Source organism: Bidens hawaiensis, unplaced genomic scaffold (genome assembly GCF_021521415.1).
Source record: "Bidens hawaiensis isolate Kalapana, Puna unplaced genomic scaffold, B.hawaiensis_p1.1 tig00014984_1, whole genome shotgun sequence".
Lineage (NCBI taxonomy): Eukaryota > Viridiplantae > Streptophyta > Magnoliopsida > Asterales > Asteraceae > Bidens > Bidens hawaiensis.
This window is the reverse complement of record NW_027492333.1, coordinates 275547-286420: the sequence shown is the minus strand read 5'-3', so window position 1 is coordinate 286420 and position 10874 is coordinate 275547. Positions and strand designations below refer to the sequence as shown.

General features: G+C 32.5%; 1 pseudogene; it reads right to left on the bottom strand.

The window, feature by feature from the left end:
- Window positions 1-268: 268 nt before the first annotated feature.
- On the bottom strand, window positions 269-10421 carry LOC143548289 (SNF1-related protein kinase catalytic subunit alpha KIN10-like; annotated as a pseudogene).
- Between the last annotated feature and the right edge of the window lie 453 nt (window positions 10422-10874).

The window sequence follows — 10874 nt, the reverse complement described above, 5'->3', positions numbered from 1 at the left end:
CCATAATGATAGCCATAACCTCAGATATTGAAAACCTGTTGAGATCCTTTGTCTTCTTGATAACTGCAACATTCATATCCCAACTTTTAGGTAGTGAGTTCAGCAACTTATTGTTTATTTCAGCAGCTGTTAGATAGATGCTCGCAAATCTCTTCTCAGTCACATGGGCTATGAACCTATGAACCTGAGTTTCCAACGACTCTCCCCGAACATAAATAGACATATTAAATTTTTGTCGCATCAGATCTTGACGACTTCTCTTCATATCTTAATTCCCTTCATACACATCAATCAATGCTTCCCACAGTTCCTTAGCAGATTGCAGTTCTCTAAAACCTAGGGCAATCTCAGGTGAGAGTGCCATAGTCAAAGTTGAGAGTGCCTTTTCATCGTCTTCTATTTTAGCAAAATCATCATCATCATACATCGCAACATGCTTCACAAAAATTTCCGTAGAATTCTCACGTTGGAATGATAACTTGAGGACCCCTAACTATGCTTCTCCAAATTTTAGTATCGTTCATATTTCTCGAATCTAAATTTCCACTCGCTAAACCCCTCATGAGACAGCAAACGGGGTACGCGAGTAGTGGTTCCCATTATGGAGTCCAGTTTATGGTGAAGTGAGGCATTGGATGATCCATTAATGTTAGTCATCTGGTCCATTTTAGTTTTCATAGTCTGAATATCCTATGTCCAATAGTCAAAGCCCAATAAAAAAGAATCAGGCCCTAGTATCAAAACAGCCGAGAACACAAAACACAGTCAGCGTTGACCGAGAACTAACTTTGACCAAAAACAAGTGTTGACCGAAAACCCATGATTACTGAAAACCAAAGTTGAGAGAGAACCCTTAGACTTGACAGAAAACACTTAGTATTTGCCGAAAACCCCTGTTTTTGGCCGAGAACCCTTGCACTAAGCCGAGAACGATTAAAATTAGCCAAAAACGCTTGGTTTTGGCCGAAAGCTCTTGTGAGTAAGCCGAAAACGATCAAAGATTGACCAAAAGCTGTAAACTACAGCCGAGAACACCCAATAACGCGTTTGACCCGTGGATTTTGGCAACAACTAAATCCCTAATTTTGTGGGACTTAAATTGTTTCCAAGATAATGCAATCTTTGACCAAAAAAGACTTATGTTCTTCTTCTCTAGTCAAAACCACGCCGGAAAAAACCACTTACACCACCAGATAACCGAGATCTTGAATATGTTGATATCAAACCGAGCCTTGAATGATTCAAAAGGCTCTGATACCAATTGTAAGTCCCGAAACCGGATCTATGCAATATGATATCAACAAACCAACGTTATTGCGGAATATAACGTAGGATGATTCAAGACAATCAATAGTAATACGTAGAGAAAACACGATTTTGCTTCAAAACACACGTTATATTAACGTCGGGTGCTTAAGCACTTGGTTACACAATACTCATTCACCAAAACCTATAAACGGCCAACTCCAAACCCTATACATGATCTCTATATATAGGAGTAGCCAACAACCAAGCCCAACATAAAGCCCAAGGCCCACCGAGATCCCAAAAGGATCTCGGTATACATACGCACACCCAAACATATTACATGTTAATATAAACTAAGTACAAACTAAAAATATAGACCCAACACCTGGTACTTATGTTTTATAACAGAGTCGCAATTACAGCAGAACGTTAGTCATTCGTCCACCTGAACCACCAACTCCGGCGAGACTGACCTCCGCCATCGTCGTCTTTTGCCACCACTTCTCGTCGTCGTCTTCGCTGAAATCAGATGAAGTTTCCGTAAAATCAATAACATTTCTTGTGGTTGTCTTTTATATTGTTAATTTTCAGATACAACACACAATGGCGATGGTAGAACCGTTGGAGTTCGTCGGTGACGGTGGCAGTTAGGGATCCGGCCGTGGAACCAATATTCCGGTGACCAAGAACCGACTAGAATAGTGGGTCGACGACTCAGGTAAAACTTTAAAATTAGGGCTTGAATTAAGTATTTGAAAACCTTTTTTGTATTATATCTGCAATCAGAGGTGACAAATTGTTTTTTTTAATGGGAAAACTAAAGGCGGATAAATATTGACGTTTTCCTTAATTTTGTTTACTTTTGTTGGTGCTTACATTTCTTAGTTAGCTTAGTTTCTTATTTTATTATTATTTTTTTTGTATTCAACTCTTTAATCTTGCAGGAAGCTTATTTGCCATTGCAAATATGGGCCAATTGATAATTTTCAAGATCGACTTCATGTTCTCACTATAATGGGTCATGTCGTTGACTATAAAAGTAAGCATTTTTTTCAAAAAAAGTCACTGATGAAAGTTTAATTTTAAAGTTTAATTGTGCTATTAATGTTTTTTTAGGCTATTAATGTTTTGTATTAATTTTCATACAAGTGTTATTATGGTACCGGGCCCTATCTATTTTTTTTAATTACTGGATGTAGTGTTTAGTTGTTTTTATAAAATTTGTAGCTACCTTTCTTAATTTTGATTATGTTTTTTGCAGCTTTACAAGATATTCTCCTTGGAATTATAAATTGCAGGGTATGTCTAAACCTCTACAATTTTTAGGATGCACCTGAGGATTTGAAGTTGAATTCAGATACTGGAACTAAAAGCAGTTCTAAGATTGAAAAAAAGAAAGCCAGGGAGGAGCCTGTTGCTAAGGTATTGCAGCCTTGTAGGTTCCGTTCACTTGCATTATTATTAAAAATGTGTAAAAGTTGTTTATTTTTATTATTGCTTGAATGTTTAGACAATAACGATTGATGGTTAGAAGGAAATACATCAGCTAGGATCTGGTACATATGCAAAGACTTACCACGGAAAGGATGATGTTCACAATTGAATGCCATATGTAGTGATATGGGTTGTCAACTTGGACCCGATTTTGAAACCTTCATCATTCCGTAACAATTAAAGATTGGTAAGAACTCTAACCCTTTGTTCTACAAAACCGAAACCGAACTGAAGCAAATATAAAAAAGCGAAACCGAAATGAAACGAAACCAAAATAGTTCATGATTCCCATTAAATTCAGAGAAAAATAATGAGGCGGTGTTACTGTGAAATTGGTAACTTTATTTATTTTTTATTATAATTTTTGAAATATGTGTTTTTGGGTTATTGTTAAATGTTTACTTTTTTTGCAATCAGATTATGAAGTTCATATACCGTGGAAAGTTTGAAGTTGTGTTAGCTACATGCGCAGTTGAGACTTTTTTTTTTGTTCAAACTTCTTTTAGTACAGTGGAGTTGTTTGCGATAGTTGACTTTTTATGGTCAAAACCAACTTCATAATCAAGAATGGTCAAAAGTTTTGGAATAACAAAAAGTGACTGAACCTAAAAAAGCTCTGTTGACCGATTATAAAAATTGGACACTAAAATTAACAATTAACATTTATTTTGTTTGTAATAAGGCAATTAAGATGCTTTATATAAGTGTGTACATTATTAAAGCTAAAGATGCATCTAATCCATCTTAATGTTCCAAAACTTTAGAAACAAAAGACACTGCCATACTTGTAATCTTCTTTTTGTTAAGTTCAGACGTTGTCATAGCTTCACATATAAGCCAAATACTTGGTGTGTTACATCTAATACAAGATACTTTAAAGTTGCTAGTTGCTTAACCAGATTAACTTGAGTCGTCATATCTTATGAACATCATTTTAATTATATTACTATATTTATTTTGTTCTCTTTTGGTTGCTACGTCAGTATTACAATTAACGTCAAGTACCGAAACGAAACCTGTGGTATTCAAGTTGTGCCACCGCCGCATCGCGCGGGTTTTCCACTAGTGTATATATATATATATATATATACTAGTAATTGTGCCCGCGCGTTGCAGCGGGGACGTAATGAGGATTTGGTCGGTGTGAATTCAGCTTGCGTCGCAGACGCGATAGAAATTCGATGGCATTGGTACGGTTTGTGAAGTTATCGTAGTTTGATGCACGATATGATTATGGAGGTTGAGTAAAAACAAAGACACGATGATAAAAAGACTATGGTCAAATGTTACTCCAACAGTCCAACTATTGCTCGTGGCCACTTACCAGTAACTGATAATAGTCCATATTTGACCATAATGCATTGTATTTCTAACTCTCATTGATAATAGTCCATATTTGATCATTAATTATCAACAATATCAATACTAAAGTACCTAATTACTATTGTATGCCTAGAAATTGGCTTGTTTATGAACAGAAAACAAACATTTAAACAAGCAGATTTTCTTGTTTGTCTATGTTTTTAAGAAACCAAAATTGTTCGTCTTTGTTTGTGCCATTTTGTTAGCAATGATATTATAAACGAACACAAACACAAACAAACAACAATATCGAAAATTAAATCTAAAAGTACAAATGATTCAACAATATACATCAATTTAAAGGTGAAGAAGAATATCCAAATTAAAGTCTAAATACTGTGTGATGATCTAGTAAGGTATTAATAATTAATAAATAGTAATAAGTAATAAACGAACCAACATAAACAAACCTTAATAAACGAACATAACCAATGAACATGATATTTGTCCATATTCGTTAATTTAATTTAGAGAATACTTTTTTTGTTCGCATTCACATAATAAATTTCCTATCAAATATTTTATAAATAAATATTTAGTTTGAAAACATCACAGACCAATTGTATCTTTGCACAAAGATCTAAAGTTTAAACCAGAAACATACATAAACTTAATTACAAAAAGTATTCTAGACAAAACTATAAAACATACATAAACTTAATTACAAAAAGTATTCTAGACAAAACTATAGACACATAATCAATGATCCATGTATTAAGCAAAAGTGTTCATCATAAAGATTTAATGATTTATAATAGAAATCAAGAGAATTAGCAGAAATTAAGGATTTGTTAATCATTTGCACCAAAAAAAAAAACAAAAAAGTACCAGAAAAAAAACCCACCAGACTATTTACAAGCAGTTATGTACTTCTAGAAGATGCTAGTCTCTAACTGCAGTAGCAAAGAAGCACAGAACTCCAGAAATAGCAACTGCGGCCCGTTAATCCTCTAGACATCAAACAAATTAACAAATAACTGTGTTCGGGAGTCTTGTACAGCTGTTGAATCAAGATGAAATAGTTTGTTACTTGACTTATGGTGGGCTGTGTTTGGTTCAGTATTAGGGATGTTTGAAGCCCATCTACACTTAATGTTGTAAAGACCGATCTTTTTCAACATATGTTTAGATCTCTCAGAACTTCAAGAACACGTGTCATTATCTCACGAGGATTCGCCGGAATCTTCATAAACCAAAATGAAAAAAACTATGTAAATTATATCAATCAATGAGTAAATACAAAAAGAAAGCTTTAGTCATCCGTCAAGCCATAAAATTTGACTTTCAAGGTCAAAAGAACCAACCTTCAGACTTTGAAATGAGCAAAAATAATTTGAATTTTCATTAAAAATTAACTTATTCTTATTTATACCAATTGTGCAAGAGATGATGTCAGAGTTAAACCTGTAACAGATCCCATATCAGGTCAAATAAGAGAAGCCACAAGTTTGACCTCCAAAGTCAAAGTGTTGAAGTGTTGAACAAACTGCAACCCGACTTCCCATTTTCTTTCACCAGGCAAATTGGCTCTAAGGTTCCATACATATCAAAATTTCTATAAGTTGTAAATACAAATAACACACCAGGGAAGAGTTTGATTATCAAACAGCAAATAGTAAAACCAGCAAAGATTTCAACTTTATGAAAAACTATAACAAAATAAATGAAAAAATAGTTAAATACATCATCTTTTATTCGGCTTCGAAGTGACCATATCAAACGGTTCCTTTCAAAACCCATGTTGATCACTTTTTTAATAATTTCCTCAATACAAGAAGCATAAGGTTAGATGACTTGAAAATAAAAGAAAAACAAGACAACCCGTTATGACCCGAACTTACCTTTTTTAGATGCTCGGTTGGATCTGGGGAAGGGACCGCTAAGTAACAAGGAAGCTGACTTTTGAACCAGTGATGCTGACAAAAATCGGCGATTGTTATTCTCTTAAAAGGATCAACTACAATCATTCTTGGAATTAAATCCCGAGCACCGAGTGACAACTGACTTGGAAGAGTATACATTTATGGCATTGTGAAGTAATAAAAATGGGTTAGGTCAAAAAGGTTTGGGCCAATATGGGTTCCCTTTTTTATTATTTGTCTTTTTTCATTGACCCATTTGGACCCGATTCACAAGTCATCGGGCCAAAAATTCCGCCTCTAAATAATATACAATGCAAGACAATACCTTAATTTTCATGAATAAATTGGGAATAGTTTGATCATCAAAAGGAAGAGTGCCACAAAGAAGAGCATACAAAATGACCTCACAACTCCACACGTCTACCTCGGGTCCCGTATAAAGTTTACCAGAAACAACCTGCATATCAAGTATGAGTGAGTATGAAACTATGAATAATGTACTAAACCAATATTCTATCAATCTTTATGAATAACCTCTGGACCGGCATAATTAGGGCTTCCACAACTTGTTTTAAGAAAATGCCCGTCTCTCATAATATTAGTCAACCCGAAGTCAGCAATTTTAACATTGCCTGGTGAATCCAACAGACTATTTTTTGGCTTAAGATCCCGGTGGACCACATCATAATAATATTATTATTACAGTAACATTTATTTTGTAAAACCATACTTAGCACATTAACCAACTATCTCAAAAAGTAGACAACTTTGTTTCAAGTCAATTTGGCCAGTACCAAAAGGTCAACTCGACTCATCCCAATTTACCACCTCTATTTATAAAAATATTTTTTTACCTGCTGAAAAATGTTAAGGGCTTCATCTTCATGAAGTCTTCCTTTTTCTACAATATAATCGAAAAGTTCTCCGGATTTCACGTACTCCATAATAGCTTATATATCAAGGTGGGTCTCTATCACCTCATAAAGTCTAATAATATGAGGGTGCACAAATAATCTACAAATTTTGAGTTCTCATCTCACTGCACAACGTCACACATAAAAAGAATGATTTTTTAGATGAAATATCAAGAAACTGAAAATGAAAAAATGCTAATGAATTATGAAATATGATCATACTTTTTTCCTCCATTTCAGGATTCCTAAGTTTTCTTCGGTTAAGAATCTTGACCGCCACTTTGTAGCCAGTCAACGTATCTTCACCAATTTTGACTTTACTGAAAGAACCATGACCAAGAGTACTTTTCCCGAGCATGTGGTTATGTAAAAATGCATCGGCACTACGAAATTAAGAAAATTTGAATTAACAAATACATGAAATTGTATGAAAGGAAGCTAGATTATTATCACCATCACTATTTGGTTAATTCAGGTTCATAGATACACGAACATAGCCCATCAACAGCATAAACTATAGAATTAATTTCAATTATCTGAAACCAAAAGCCCTAATCTAATATTCTAGGTTATGAAATTGTAACAAGGAAATCTTACGATTGAGGACTGCTGAAGCAATTAGGGTCGTGGCTCTCCCATTCAGATGTGCCATTGCAGACAACACGAAGAAGATGAAGAGAATTGTATATGATGAAAGGTCGAGACTGATTGCTGGTAAATAAGGCAGATGGTGGTAACGGATGAAGGCAAAAACCTTTCAAATTAATTGATTGCATATTAATGGCAACCGGAGATGGACGCCTTGTATCTGCCGGAGAACATAGTATTAGACCGGAGACCTTAATTGGCATTTACTTTTACGGGGTCTCATGAGAGAGAGGATGGGAAGGTGTAGAGTTGTCATATATTTGGTATTATTTAAAAACTTTAAAACAGTTAAAACTCTATACAATCAAATATTTTTTATTTCTTTTTATATATTAACATTAGTTAAGAGTAGTTTTATCATACTTTATATAAAAATTTTGATTAAATATATTAATTCACAAGTTTACATATGTGTAAATTTATGTACTAACAAATTTACATATGTGTAAAAAAAATAAATATGTATAAAAATTAATTTTCAAAATTGTAATCGTAAATATAGATATACAAAATGATAAAACTACACTAAAATAATATTAACATACAAAACGTTAGTTTTTAAGGGTTCCTTCAAGTTCTTAAATAATTTATCAGTTCTGTAATGATACTCATCATATATATATATATATATTAACTTTCCTCTAAATATATATTTTCTTCTTTCATTTATTCAATTTTTTTCAACGTGTTTTAATCGATGGATCATACGAAGTGATAATTTGCTATTGTGGAAGACAAGAACATGCTGGACTAATCCAAACTTTGGTCGTCGTTCATATTGTTGCCCTTATTGGTTTTAAATAAACTTTCGATTTTGACTAAAATTAATTTGTCAGCATGATATAGCTTGAAACGTCACTTTCTTGCTTGCCGGTCAAATATGGGTACCTGGAGTTGAGGCTATTCTTGGAATTTTCAAGGTCAAAAATCAAGCTTAAACTGTGTTTTCGTTGAAACCCAACCCTGAATTTATCCTTAATGTTGCTTCATCTGGCGCTGACTAGGTAGTGAATAAAGTCACAACTGAAACCATCTGAGCCTAGTGTGGTTCAGGTGAGCGGAAGATTTAACGAGTTTCTTTTTATTTTTATTTTCTTGGTTTCAAAAATGTAATGTAACAATATAATTAAAAGATATTTTTTAAAACAAAAGATATAAATTATATACTAGTTTTAAAAAAACAAACTAAACTTATATAAAATATAAATTATATTAAAAAAAACCTAAATTTTATACTAGTTTTTAGGGTTATTTTATATAATAATAACCAAGTTTTGAAATTATTCCAAATAGGTCACTCAAAAAATATTTTGTTCCAATCAGGTTATTAAAGTTTCCTTTGTGTTCCAATCCTAGATATTTTTTACTTGAATAGCGGATTATGTAGATTTTTTTTAAATAGTTTAACATTGCAAAATATTTTTTAAAAAATTGAAAAATTAGTAAAAATTTAGAAAAATCATTTTTAAACTCCGAAAAATGGCAAAAAAAAATATATATGAAAAATTTTTAAAAAAATAGAAAAAAAAGAAAGAAAAGAAAAGGACAAATGTAGTATTAAGAAATCACCTTTTAAAGTTATGGTTTTGTTTTTTTAATAAAGACCACCATATTTTTAGAAAAATTTCTCAAATATAGTTATGGTGATAGTAAAATATTTAATAGTAGAATTATTAATTGCTTCCACACAAAAAAATAATATAAAATAGAAACATAATAATTATATTGTATTTTTCGCAATTTTTCAGAATTTGTTTTCTTTTTTGCAATTTTTCAGTTTTTTTTCTGGCAATCTTTCGCAATTAAAAAATTATTATTTTCAATTTATAAAAAAAATAATTATGCAATATCAAACTATTAAAAAAAACTTAAATAACCTGCTATGCATGTAAAGTATCTATGGTTGGAACACAAATGAAACTTTAGTGACTACATAATAGGAACAAAATATTTTATGAGTGACTTAATTGAAAAAATATCAAAACTTGGTTATTATTTTATAGAGTAATCTCTTTTATAAAACTAGCCCAAACAATATTAAATATAATAAACATAATGTATGAAAAAACATAAAAAAGGAAAAAAAATAAGAAAAGAAAAGAAAAACTAATAAAGCCCAAGTCCTATTTGAGCCTTCCAACAAAAACAAACCCATCAAAAATTTGGTCTATTTAGTTTTCTACATCCAGTGTTATTTAAGCCTTCCAACAAAAACAAACCCATCAAAAATTTGGTCAAGTTAGTTTTCTACATCCATTGTTTCAAACACCCACTTCTTCTCCACTTTCTACTTCGCCTTCTTCCACATCAAGTTGTTGCTGCTAAAAAAAAAGAAACACAAATTGTTGTCAGTGAGTTGTCTCCTTCGCTCGCGATCGCTAGCCCCTTCACACTTCATCATTCGTGCTGTCACACCCCAACCTACGGTAGAACATGCTGGGGCGCGACATAACTTGTATCATAGATCAAAGTCACTAAAAATAACTTTACAACCACCTTTACGACCTCCTAAGCAATGGATTAGTACATGCAATAAATACTTGTACGTAGGACATTATCCATTCTTGTTATACATAGACGCTTCAAGGTCACCACCATAAAATAATCGACGAAATAAACCTCGGATCAAACCTTTGTCAAATTCACAAGGAATAATGCTAAAGTAGACTATCGGTCGTGCAGTTACAACATGGTGAATAGCCGAACGTCTAATAAACGTTAATAAGTCACCAAATACGTCTTAATCCGTAAAGTTCGTACCGACAAAAGCGCAGATGTTATGCTTTTTGTCGTACGGAAGTAGTGGCAGCTCTTGATCTTACTGTTGTTGCTGTTGTTGTTGTTGTTGTTGCGAATCTGAAACTGCAGGATCTTGATCCATATTATCAGCCATTGTACTGAATAAACAAAGTCAAGATTCAGTGATAATGAATAATAATAACCATATAACTAAAAGTATAACATTTAACTTATTTATATAAACTTTTAATTAAAAAAAATTGTGAAAACTAAAAAATTTTAAAAGATTAAAATAAATTAAGATGTCATCCGTTAAACAATTATGATTCGTTATAATGAATGTTGATTCATTATAACGAACATGCTACTTCGCTATCAAGTAAATTATTCACGAATGAGGAATAACGAATCGTGAATACCGATTAACAAATTAAAGATTAAGATTTAACGAATTAAAATCTAAGTCGTTAAGAATAACGAATGAATGGCTGATTCGTTATAAAAATGATTTGTTGTCCTGATTCGTGTGATTTGAATAACGAATTGACACGAATTAGTTCCAATTCGTTAAACAATAACGAATGGCCTTATAAAGCTTAATATTTGA